The following is a 13,633-nucleotide window of genomic DNA, read 5'->3' on the forward strand; positions in this document are numbered from 1 at the left end:
TAATTTGACAGCCACATACTTGTGACACATAATAAAGAGATCCTCATAGAATCTCCTTCATTGAATAATTTTTAATTATAATCCTATTTTCATTGTACATTGAAATACACTATAAGAAACAGTTATTATTTCCTTAAAATTGCATTTCCTACAGGAATGTTGACAAAGAAGATAATGCTCAGAATCTTCATATAGGATTTATACTTATTTAATATTTAGTGCCATGTAGAAAGTTCTTTTGTTTTTGAAAAGGCAGAGGAACCAGAGATCAAATTGCCAACATCCACTGGATCATGGAAAAAGCAAGAGAATTCCAGAAAAGCATCTATTTCTGCTTTATTGACTATGCCAAAGCCTTTGACTGTGTGGATCACAATAAACTGTGGAAAATTCTGAAAGAGATGGCAATACCAGACCACCAGACCTGCCTCTTGAGAAACCTATATGCAGGTCAAGAAGCAACAGTTAGAACTGGACATGAAACAACAGACTGGTTCCAAATAGGAAAAAGAGAACATCAAGGCTGTATATTGTCATCCTGCTTATTTAACTTCTATGCAGGGTACATCATGAGAAACGCTGGACTGGAAGAAGCACAAGCTGGAATCAAGATTGCCGGGAGAAATATCAATAACCTCAGATGTGCAGATGACACCACCCTTATGGCAGAAAGTGAAGAGGAACTCAAAAGCCTCTTGATGCAAGTGAAAAAGTTGGCTTAAAGCTCAACATTCAGAAAACTAAGATCATGGCATCTGATCCCATCACTTCATGGGAAATAGATGGGGAAACAGTGGAAACAGTGTCAGACTTTATTTTGGGGGGCTCCAAAATCACTACAGATGGTGACTGCAGCCATGAAATTAAAAGATGCTTACTCCTTGGAAGGAAAGTTATGACCAACCTAGATAGCATATTCAAAAGCAGAGACATTACTTTGCCAACAAAGGTCTGTCTAGTCAAGGCTATGGTTTTTCCTGTGGTCATGTATGGATGTGAGAGTTGGACTGTGAAGAAAGCTGAGAGCAGAAGAATTGATGCTTTTGAACTGTGGTGTTGGAGAAGACTCTTGAGAGTCCCTTGGACTGCAAGGAGATCCAACCAGTCCATTCTAAAGGAGATCAGTCCTGGGTGTTCATTGGAAGGACTGATGCTGAATCTGAAACTCCAATACTTTGGCCACCTCATGCGAAGAGTTGACTCATTGGAAAAGACCCTGATGCTTGGAGGGATTGGGGGCAGGAGGAGGAGGAGACGACAGAGATTGAGATGGCTGGATGGCATCACCAAATCGATGGACATGAGTTTGAGTGAACTCTGGGAGTTGGTGATGGACAGGGAGGCCTGGTGTGCTGTGATTCATGGGGTCACAAAGAGTCGGACATGACTGAGCAACTGAACTGAACTGAACTGAACTGAGTATGTTACCATTTTTCCTTTAGCTGCTGGGAATCTCAGAGCAAACTTTGAGGCTCAATTAGGAGAAATTCAATCACTGTGAACAAGAACAAGAGCAACTCATCTGGTCATTTTTTGTGAAATAATTAACTAGATGGATAAATAAAAATTGCTGGATATAAAACAGTATTTTAAGAAACTTAAATTTCTTGAAGTTGATTGAAATGGTTAGCACCTGGCTCAGTTTCTGAAAAATTCAGAACAAACTTGCCATAGACCTTAACAGATAACTTATTTTTAGAATCTAACATGGATTTCTAGTTAGCTCTAAGATTGCTGAGTTGAATTAAGAAAAACAGTTAGAGACACACATGATTCATTACATGAAACCAGGGGAATCTGCCTGACTGATAAATTGCAACAGCTATCACACTCTTAGAGATTAGTTTCCCCAAATAAGGTACTGAATGTGTGAGCAGTGACTGGCAGAACATGTATTCCATTGGCTCATAGTGTCAAAGACTCAGGTGTCCATAATCTTTGTGTGGGCTTCCCTAATGGCTCAGATGGTAAAGAATCCACCTGCAATATTGAAGACCTGGGTTTGATCCCTGGGTTTGGAAGATCCCCTGGAGGAGGGTATGGCAACCCACTCCAGCATTCTTGCCTGGAGAATCCCCATGGACAGAGGAGCCTGGAGGGGTCGAAAAGTCTGACATGACCAAGCTACTAAGTACAGCACAGTGAATTTTAGGGGAGGAAGGGGAGGTGATATTCAGTGTCCAGCCTGTCTTCCTCTTTAGGGATATCTCCTATTATATCCATGAGTGAGTGAAAGTCACTGAGTTGTGTCCGACTCTTTGTGATCCCATGGACTATACAGTCCATGGAATTCTCCAGAGATTATTATATCCATTATATGTCTAGATTTGGTGGGATGCAGACCCCACTTAACACTATGTGAAAGATGAAATCTGGAAGATTCTTATCATATGTCCTTATCACCTAGGGCATGAGTATGTAACTTGAGTTGTCCAATATAAGTACAGCATGAGACTTTGATTTTATGATATTAATAAAAGAAACTCAAAGCTTTTTTGGATAGTGAAGTGTATAGAACTTTCACAGCCACACATAAAATCCAGCTAAAGATGAAAGTGGTTACAGAGAGGTGGGAAGTGCTAAGAGAAAGGCAGAAAGTGGACCTAGAGCCCTGATCCTACCATACCTGAAACCTAACTTATCTTTGATATTTCCAATTATTAAGCTGATTTTTTAGTCTTTATGTTACTTGCAATCAAAGCATTGATATAACCCTCACCCCTCAACCTCCAAAACACTCACCTTCTAAACACAATAGATTTATATATCAGTGTATATGAAGATCTAGTAGATTCTGGAAATGGTTTAGAGTCTGTATCCTATCAACTTTGCTCTATCAGGGACATCATGGACAGTGAGTCTAGAAAATCCATTATAATTTTAATGTGAAAAAATATAATCCAAAAGAACATGAAGCTAAAAGTGAAAGTGTTAGTCAATCAGTCCTGACTCTCTGCAACCCCATGGACTATAGCTTGCCAGGCTCCCCTGTCCATGGGATTTTCCAGGCAAGAATACTGGAGTCATTACCATTTCCTTTTTCAGGGGATCTTCCCAACCCAGGGATGGAACCTGGGTCTCCAGCATTGTGGGCAGATTCTTTACCATTTGAGCCACCAGGAAAGCCCATTGTAAGCTAAACCATACATCAAAACTCAGAAGAAGCACAGTTGTTGCAAAGTGACTTTCCACTGGATCCAAAAAAAAACATTTGAGAATTTTCTTGGAAGCCTCAATAATATTAGGAGACCATGGTTTCTATGAGAGAATAGAAACTGATATGAAAGCTAATATGATGAGAAATGTCACAGTATAAATTCAAAAGTAGAAAGGATAAGATGTAAAGGCAAGAATAAAGCATGAGGGGTGAACTGGGCAAGGAAAGGATCATTAAAAGGAAGCAAATATTGCCATCAGAAAATTAAATTCTATATTTGAGGAAGTAAAAAGTAGATTGACCTTAGAAAATTAAATCAGTTATGTAGAAATTAAACTTCAGATCACTGAGAGAGATAGATATTATATATACATATATATTATATATATATATATGGAGGAAAAGAATCACCTCTATTTGGTTAGGTGATAGGAAACTTTATTTTTTCTTTTGTTAGTTTTTAAAAGCATTTCTTCTACAATGAATATGCATTGATTTGGAAAGAAAAAAGTTGGGTTTTTTTAAATTGTGGGTTTTTGTTGTTGTTGTTGCAGTTTTCTAAAAACGTTGGCCACTCCTCGTGGCCTTCAGGATCAGTTCCCTGACCTGGGATTGAACTTGGGTCATGGCAGTGAAAGCACCGAATCACAACCACAAGACAACCAGGGAACTCCCTCAAAATTGCTATTTGCAGCAACATGAATGGATTTGAAGGGCATTATGCTAAGTGAAATAAGTCAAATGAAGACAAATACTATATGAAATCACTTATATGTGAAACCTAAAAGAATACAACAAACTAATGAATATGCCAGAAAGAAGAAGGCCCACAGATATAGAGAAGAAACTAGTGGTTACCGAGGGGTAATCAAACTGCAAACAAAATCAGACGGCAAGCAAAATAGGGAGGTACCAATTACTGGGTGTAAGATAGGCTCAAGGATGTACTGTACAACATGGAGAATATAGCCAATATTTTGTAATAAATGTAAATGAAATGTGAAAAAGTGAAAGTCGCTCAGTCATGTCTGACTCTTTGTGACTCCATGGACTGTAACCTGCCAGGCTCCTCTGGTCATTAAATTCTCTACGTAAGAATACTAAATTGGGTAGCCATGCTGAATTGGGTAGCCGTTCCCTTCTCCATGCTACCTTCCCAATCCAGGGATCAAACCCAAGTCTCCCGAATTGCAGGTGGATTCTTTACTATCTGAGCTACCGGGGAAGCCCAAATGGAGTGTAACCTTTAGCAACTGTATGAAAAATTAAAATTTAAAATGAAAATAAAATTGATGCATTACTTATAAGGGGACAATGATTCAAATGGCAGATGATTTCTCACTGGAAACTGCAGAGTCCAGAAGGAAGTGACATATTTCTAAACTGTTGAAGGAAAAAAAAAAAAAAAAAGAAGATTCTATATCCACTGAAAATATTCTCCAGCAATTAAGATGAAATAAAGACATGCTCAAATGAAGACTATCTAAGAAAATTTGTTCCCAGCACATGTGCTGTAAAAGAATTGCCAAAATTGTCTAATTTCTTTAGACAAAGGAAATGATAGCAGAAGGAAACTTGGAAAATCAGAAATAAAAGAAGTAAAACAGAAATTGGAAATATATGGGTAAATATTATAGACTATATTTCTCTTCTTGCATTATTTGAAATGCTTATTTATTTAAAACAGAAATTATAACAGTTTCCGATAAGGTATTCAATGTAAATATTTGGAAAACATAAGCCAACAGCATTATAAAATAAAGAGGGTAAAGGAACTCATATGATGAAAAATTTCTACATTCTACATGAAATGATAAAATACTGATTTTAAGTAAGGTGTTTAAACTTAAGTACATATATTGTCATCCCTAAATAATCAAAATACACAAAGAGATATCTGAGAGCACAATAGATAAATTAGAATACAAAAGATGTTCATATAATTTAAAAGAAAGCAAGGAGTGGAAAATAGGCAAAAAGGGAAAAAAACAGAGGAAACAGAAAAAAAAACAAATAATAAAATGGAAATTTAAAGCCAAACACATAAATACTTGCATTAATTGTTAATGGTCTAAACACACTAACTGAAAGACAGAGATTGTCACAATAAATTCAAAAGCAGTATTTGACTATACAATGTCTATAAGAAGCTCACTTTAAATATAGTGATACAGGTATACTAAGAGTACAGGGTGAAAATATACCATGCAAACACTAATCAAAAAACAAACAAACAACAACAAAAATGGAGTATATTTATATTAGAGACTTCAGATCAAAGAAAATTGTCAGGGATAAAGAAGAACATTACATAATGACAAAAATGTCAATTTTCCAAGAAGACATAACAATCCTAAGTATATATATACCAAAGATAAAGCTTCACAATATACAAGGCAACAGCCATCAGAACTGAAGGAGAAAAAGATATTTCTGTAATGATAGTTGGAGATGCCTCTCTCTGTAACCAATAGAACAGGTAGGGAGAAAAAATTGCAAGTAAATAGAACTGAACACCACTGTCTACCAACTGTATTGAATTGACATTTATAAAATATTTCACCCAACAACAGGGCTTCCTTGATGGCTCAGTTGGTAAAGAATCTGTGGGAGACCTGGGTTTGATCCCTGTGTTGGGAAGATGCCCTGGAGAAGGGAACTAACATTCACTCCACTGTTCTTGCCTCGAGAATTCCATGGACAGAGGAGCCTGGCGGGCTCCATGGGGTCACATGGGGTGACAGAGAGTTGGACACGACTGGGCGACGAACACTTCACTCACGCAACAACAGCAATAAACATGCTTCTTCTGATTGCAAATGGAATACTCCTCAAGACAGATCCTAAGAGTTAAAAGAATTTGAACCAATATGGGGTCGCTAAGAGTTGGACACTACTGAGCGACTTCACTTTCACTTTTCACTCTCATGCATTGGAGAAGGAAATGGCAACCCACTCCAGTGCTCTTGCCTGGAGAATCCCAGGGACTGGGGGAGCCTGGTGGGCTGCTGTCTATGGGGTCGCACGGAGTTGGACACGACTGAAGTGACTTAGCAGCAGCAGTACATTCTTGAATCCTGATGTAGTTTGAACTGGACACAGTTTATAGAATTTCAAAATAGGATTGCTGAAATTAAAAAAAAAAACACACACTGAAAAGCCTAATAATAAAATGATCGCATATATGGCTGAAGACCATGAAAGACTGAGTGAAAGAGTTCTTCCAGAAAGAATGAGAAAAGATAGTGATGTAAAAAACTTAAGATTTTTAATTAACTTAATTTAATTAAAATTTAAGAAACAGAGCAGAGTCTGCACATCCGAGAGTAATTCAACAGGAGAGAAAAGGGAGGCAGAGCGAGGTTCTCACAGAGGAAAATGTCCCTGGGCTGGAGACGTGGTGAAATCTGAGATGCCAAAGAGGAGGAAAAGGAGTTACAAGCTTCCTAAAAAAAGAAAAAAATAAAAATAATAAATTGCTGTATTAATCAGGATTCTCCAGAGAAATAGACCCAACAGGAATTGCTTGTGTTTTTTCCCTCTCTTTTGTTGATTTGTTCTTTCATTCATTCACTTGCTTGCATGCTTATTTATTTATTTATTTAATTAAAGTAGCAATTAATGGATTTCATAGATTGGCAAATCCCAAATGTTTAGGCTAGGCTGGCAGGCTGGAGACCTAAGGAAGAGTTGCTGTTTGAGTCAAAAGCAGTCTGATGACAGAATGCCTTTTTGCTTGAAAGAGGTCACTCTTTGATCTATCCAATCCTTGAGCTGATTGGATGAAGTCTGTCCACAGTGTCATGGTTGCTGTTCAGTTGCTCAGTCGTGTCTGACTTTGCCACCCCATGGACTGCACGCATGCCAGGCTTCCCTGTCCTTCATCATCTCCCAGAGTTTGCTCAAACTCATGTCCATTGAAGATTGAAGGCAGGAGAAGGGGACGACAGATGAAGAGATGGTTGGATGGCATCACTGATTCAAAGTCCTGGGGTGGCAGAGTCAGATGCAACTTAGTGAATGAACAACAAATTCTAAGTCTTAATCTGCCTCTCCTCCTTTATCTCTCCTTTATTCATTGCAATATGTTTTTAGAAGAAACTGGGTTGTTTGTTCTGTGCAGTTTTCCACTGCATGTCTTTTGCTGATTACACTCCTGTGGTATCATTTACCTTGTTCCCTGTGTTTCCTATAATTTGGAAGCTTGACTTTTTTAGAAGTTGGAGGTTCAAGTTCAAGTTTTCGGCAAGAGTATTTCATAGATGGCATCGTGTTTTTTTTTTTTGTTTTTTTGTTTTTTTTTTATCAAGAGGCACTAATAGCTGATTCTCACTTTGTGATGTGAGTCAGATGTTGATGGTCAATGACCAGATCTTTTACTTAGTGTTGTAAACTGGTGATGCTCCAGATGAATCATGCGTCATTTTCTGAGAGAAATATTTCTGTAACTAGACACTTACCCTCATCAACTTTTGGGTTACCCTGGAGTATAATTTGTACTAAAAAGACAAAATACATGTTTAAGCTATCATTTTTTTACTATAAATTTTAGAGTTCATGGTCTGTGCCCTAGCTATTTTCAATGATTAAAACCAAAGTGTTTTTGTTTATTTTTGCTTATTTTTAAGCATCATTATGAAATAAGATTTTAATATATGGACGTGTTTCAATCCATTGCATTTACTACCCTTATTCACATTCAAGTTACCCCATATTTGGTCAAATATGACCTTAGTCATCTTTAGTATCCTGTTTAATTTCTCATTTGACAAATGTTTCAGGCTTATCCTTTACATTTCTCTATTTATCCTTTATGGTTCTGTCCCAGACCAGGAATGAGCTATTTCTCCAGGCATTATTGATTCTTATTAGTGGGAAATAGTACTAAGACACCACAATATGAACTGCTATTTTTTCCCTCTTTTAAAAAATTCTCTTATCTGATATTTGCAACTTTTTTCTCCACTTAGTCATTCATCTGTTACATTGCTTGTGATGTTTGTATTCCATACATACTTTTGCTGTCATATAGATCTCTCATTTTAAAGGTATTGACTAAATTAAATCAATGATTAAATATTGTCAAAAAGTATTCGTAACTGAGAATTCTGTATTTATCACTCAGTGTTGAGGACAAAGATCTTTTCTAAAATTAAAAAAAGAAATCCCAGGAAGTTTGTCACATGTGCAACTTTTTTGAGGATATTGGCACAAATTAAAAAAAAAATTAAATGTATTATGGGAAACACCATTAACAGTCATTCGCTCTTCATTTTGATAACAGAATTCTTTTATCCAAATACCAGACAGACACATGTACTGAGGGTGTGAGCCTCACTCCAGCCACAAGGTGCTGAATCATGCCATTGCCTTCTCCGATGGTTAGGTTAAGCCAATCATAATGGTCTCATTCTCGCTGGCAGTGATGGGAGAGGGGAAATATACTAGGCTGCTTCTGGAAAAGATTTTCCTTGAGTGCTCTGGGAGGAGACATCTTTTCTGACATAGATGCTGTTTACCTGAAAGTGGCACTGGGAAATGCTATCACTGTTTTAAAACCATCATGAGCTCACTGGTTATGCTGAGCCTGGCAGAGCAGGAAAATGAGGGACCTCTGGCATCTTGATAACATGGCTGAGGTGCTAAACTGCCTAACCTGGCAGGGTCTACAGCTAGACTTCCAGTTGTGATATACTAAAGGCCCCCACTCTGCAGACCACTGCTAGGGCTGGGGGTGAGGGTGAGGGTCTGCCTCTCATGGCTGGCAGCATCTCAGTTGGCATATTAGCTCCATAGAAAGTAAGTTGAATACAAGACATACTGATGAGCAAAGGAACCAGCTGAGCTCATAATTATGCCTAAATAATTGTTATTAATGAGACTGAAATTAAAAGGAAAGGATTCCCAGAACATAAAAAGCATAGTGTTAAAAAAAAAAAAAAATCGGAATAGAGTAAAATTCCAGGTGTTTTTGCAAAATTTGGGGGAAATGGTGGTACAGAGGAGAAATAAATCTACTGCAAAAATTGTACCCTGTAGGTAATTCCAGGAGAGCTGTCCACCATCTGTTTTAAGACCTGAGAGGTGAAGTTGCTCAGTCCTATGCAACTCTTTGCGATCTGGTGGACTTAGCCTACCAGGCTCCTCCATCCATGGAATTTTCCGGCAAGAGTACTGGAGTGGGTTGCCATTTCCTTCTCCAGGGCATCTTCCTGACCCAGGGATTGAACCCAGGTCTCCCACATTGCATGCAGATGCTTTACTCTTTGAGCTGCCAGGAAAGCACCACTTTTAGCCCTGGGTGTATGTTAACTTTTCATGGAACATTTAGAGCTGACACACCAGTCCCACTCTAGATGAAGGACATCTCTGTCTGAGGTGCCTGGTTATCATGTATTTTTGTTTTTAATTTTTAAAAGATATTTTTTGATGTGAGTTGTTTTTAAGTCTTTATTGACTTTGTTACAATATTGCTTCTCTTTTGTCCTATGGGGACCCTAATAGCTCAGTTGGTAAAGACTCTGCCTACAATGTGGGAAACCCGGGTTTGATCCCTGAGTTGGGACGATCCCCTGGAGAAAGGAAAGGCTGCCCACTCCAGTATTCTGGCCTGGAGAATTCTATGGACTGTACAGTCGGGTTGCAAAGACTTGGACACGACTGAGTGACTTTCACTTTCACTTTGTCTTTTGGCCCCACGTCATGTGAGATCTACACATGGACATCACCAGATGGTCAACACTGAAATCAGATTGATTATGTTCTTTGCAGCCAAAGATGGAGAAGCTCTATACAGTCAGAAAAAACAAGAACAGAAGCTGACTGTGGCTCAGATCATGAACTCACTGCAGAATTCAGACTTAAATTGAAGAAAGTATGCAAAACCACTAGGCTATTCAGGTATGACCTAAATCAAACCCCTTATGGGTGTACAGTGGAAGTGACAAATAGATTCAAGGGATTGGATCTGATTGACAGAGACCCTGATGAACTATGGACAGAGGTTTGTGATGTTGTACAGAAGGTGGTGATCAAGACCATCCCCAAGAAAAAGAAATGCAAAAAGGCAAAATGATTGTCTGAGGAGGCCTTACAAAGAGCTGAGAAAAGAAGAGAAGTGAAAGGCAAAGGAGAAAAGGGAATATATAAGCATCTGAATGCAGCGTTCTGAAGAATAGCAAGCCTATTCTTCGGAAAGAGAATAGGAAAGAGATAAGAGATAAGAAAGCCTTCCTCAGTGATCAGTACCAAGAAATAGAGGAAAACAATAGAATGGGGAAGACTAGAGATCTCTTCAAGAAAATTAGAGATACCAAGGGAAGATTTCATGCAAAGATGGCTCAATAAAGGACAGAAACAGTATGGACCTAACAGAAGCAAAAGGTATTTAGAAGAGTTGACAAGAATACACAGAAAAACTGTACAAAAAAGATCTTCATGACCCAGATAACCATGATAATGTGATCACTGAACTAGAGCCAGACATCCTGGAATGTGAAGTCAAGTGGGCCTCAGGAAGCATCTCTATGAACAAAGCTAGTGGAGGTGACAGAATCCAGTAAAGCTATTTCAAACCCTGAAAGATGATGCTGTGAAAGTGCCACACTCAATATGCCAACAAGTTTGGAATACTCAGCAGGGGCCACAGGACTGGAAAAGGTCAGTTTTCATTCCAATCCCAAAGAAAGGCAATGTCAGAGAATGTTCAAACTACCGCACAATTGTACTCATCTCACATGCTAGTAAAGTAATGCTCAAAATTCTCCAAGGCAGGATTCAGTAGTACGTGAACTGTGAAATTCCAAATGTTCAAGCTGGTTTTAGAAAAGGCAGAAGAACCAGAGACAAAATTGCCAACATCTTCTGGATCACCAAAAAAGCGAGAGAATACAAGAAAAACATCTACTTCTGCTTTATTGACTATGCCAAAGCCTTTGACTGTGTGGATCACAACACATTGTGCCAAATTCAAGAGATGGGAATACCAGACCACCTGACCTGCCTCCTGAGAAATCTGTATGCAGGTCAATAAGCAACAGTTAGAACTTGACGTAGAACAACAGACTGATTTCAAATAGGGAAAGGAGTACATCAAGGGTGTATATTGTCACCCCGCTTATTTAACTTATATGCAGAGTACATCATGCAAAATGCTGGGCTGGATGAAGCACAAGCTGGAATCAAGATTGCTGGGAGAAATATCAATAACCTCAGGTACACATCTGACACCACCCTTATGGCAGAAAGTGAAGAAGAACTAAAGAGCCTCTTGATGAAAGTGAAAGCGGAGAGTGAAAAAGTTCGCTTAAAACTCAACATTCAGATAACTAAGATCATGGCATCTGGTTCCATCACTTCATAGCAAATAGATGGGGAAACAATGGAAACAATGAGAGACTTTATTGTTTGGGGCTCCAAAATCACTGCAGATGGTGACTGCAGCCATGAAATTAAAAGACACTTGCTCCTTGGAAGAAAAGCTATGACCAACCTAGACAGCATATTAAAAAGCAGAGACATTTCTTTGCCAACAAAGGTCAATCTAGTCAAAGCTATGGTTCTTCCAGTAGTCAAGGTATGGATGAGAGTTTGGCCATAAGGAAGGGTGAGCACCAAAGAACTTATGGTTTCCAATTGTGGTGCTGGAGAAGACTCCTGAGTCCCTTGGACAGCAAGGTGATCAAACCAGTCAGTCCTAAATGAAATCAACCCTGAATATTCATGGAAAGACTGATGCTGAAGCTGAAACTTCAATACTTGGGCCACCTGATGGGAAGAGCTTACTCAATGGAAAATCCCCAGTGCTGGGAAAGATTGAAGGCAAAAGGAGAAGGGATCAGTAGAGGATGAGATGGTGGGACGGAATCACTGATTTAATGGACATGAATTTGGGTGAACTCTGAGAGATTGTGAGGGACAGGGAGGCCTAGTGTGCTACAGTCCATGGGGTCTCAAAGAGTTGGACATGACTTAGTGAGTGAACACAACACCACCACCATGAAACATTCTGTGGGTGGAAGCAAATCATGAGGTCAGCCCACTTTCAAAGGTTGAGGAAATAGACCCCTCCTCTTGGTAGGAAATTCTACAAAGTCTCATTGCAAGGGTGCATGGATGAAGGTTGGTGTGATCAATTTCCATCTTTAAACATCATGCCTTAAAGCATTCCTGTCCCTTCCTGGCACCAGGGACACCACATTTAGCTGTACAAGCTGCATATTATACAATTTCCAGGGTAGGGGAGGGAGCCACATTGTAAATTTATTCCACAAGGAACATACCCCATCATGTTTTCTTAAGATGTCCTTCAGGACTTCCCTGGTGGTCCAGTGGTTAAGATTTCTACTCTTCCAAAGCAGGGGGTGTGGACTTGATCCCTGATTGGGGGACTAAGATTGCACATGTTGTGTGATGAGGCCAAAGATAAAAAAAAAAGATGTCCTTCAGATAGTCAATGAAACCATCCCTTCATCTTTATTCCCCCCCAATCCCCACCTCACACACACAGACATGCACACACACACACACACACACAGACATGCGCACACACACACACACACACAAACACTCTGTTCTCAAGGGCAGATCAGTTTACTATAAAATTGGATCCTGGGGCATGAAAATGTCTGCTATTCTAAAATGTAGCTAACAATCCTAACATATTACAGGTTTAAATATACTGATTCTTTTTAACTTCAGCTATTTTACATGGTGGTATTAAATTTGCTTAGACAACAGAAAACTTACCCTGTTGATCCTTTAAAATAAATATTTACAAGTTTCATTTTCAGAAAAAAAAATTAATGTCTCCTGGTTTGTATTATCTAAAACTAAATGTATTCTGCAGGAGGTTTAATATGGACATTTCCAACAAAATAATTTCCAGGCTTAAGTATACATTTCTGGTGAGGCCAGGAGATCATTCATGTAAATTAAGAGACTTACTTTTGTTGTCTCACTTTCTTATTTCAGTGAAAAAGGGGGCTTTCATTAAGGCAGAGTTTTCATTTTGAAAAGATTATTCCATTAAAGTTGTTGCATTGCAGGGAAAGTAGATGAGTATCTACTTCTGTACATTAAGATCCAAATTCCATGTAAGCTGCCTCCTTGAAACTAACGATGCTATTAATAGGTTCTTCCAGTGTTCCGTTCAGTGTGGAAAGTGGGAGGCTGCTTCTGTAATTTACTGGGGATCGCAACACCCTTATACAACTATTATTTCTGAAAGTAACCTTTACCTTTCCAAATGATCTATTTGTGCAATAGGATGGATGTTACAGGTTTAACTTACCAGAGGTTAGAAATCACTCATTTCTTTAACATCTCTGGCGGGCTGATTGCACATGCATTTTTTTTTTTTTTTTGGTTCTTTATTTGAACTGAACTTGAAGGTTTGTTAATAATCTCAGTTTCCAAACTGCATTTATGTTGACTGAATCTCGCTGAATGCATTTACAGCAAAAACGTATTAATTTG

The sequence above is a fragment of the Bubalus bubalis genome, chromosome 7 (assembly GCF_019923935.1).
Source record: "Bubalus bubalis isolate 160015118507 breed Murrah chromosome 7, NDDB_SH_1, whole genome shotgun sequence".
Lineage (NCBI taxonomy): Eukaryota > Metazoa > Chordata > Mammalia > Artiodactyla > Bovidae > Bubalus > Bubalus bubalis.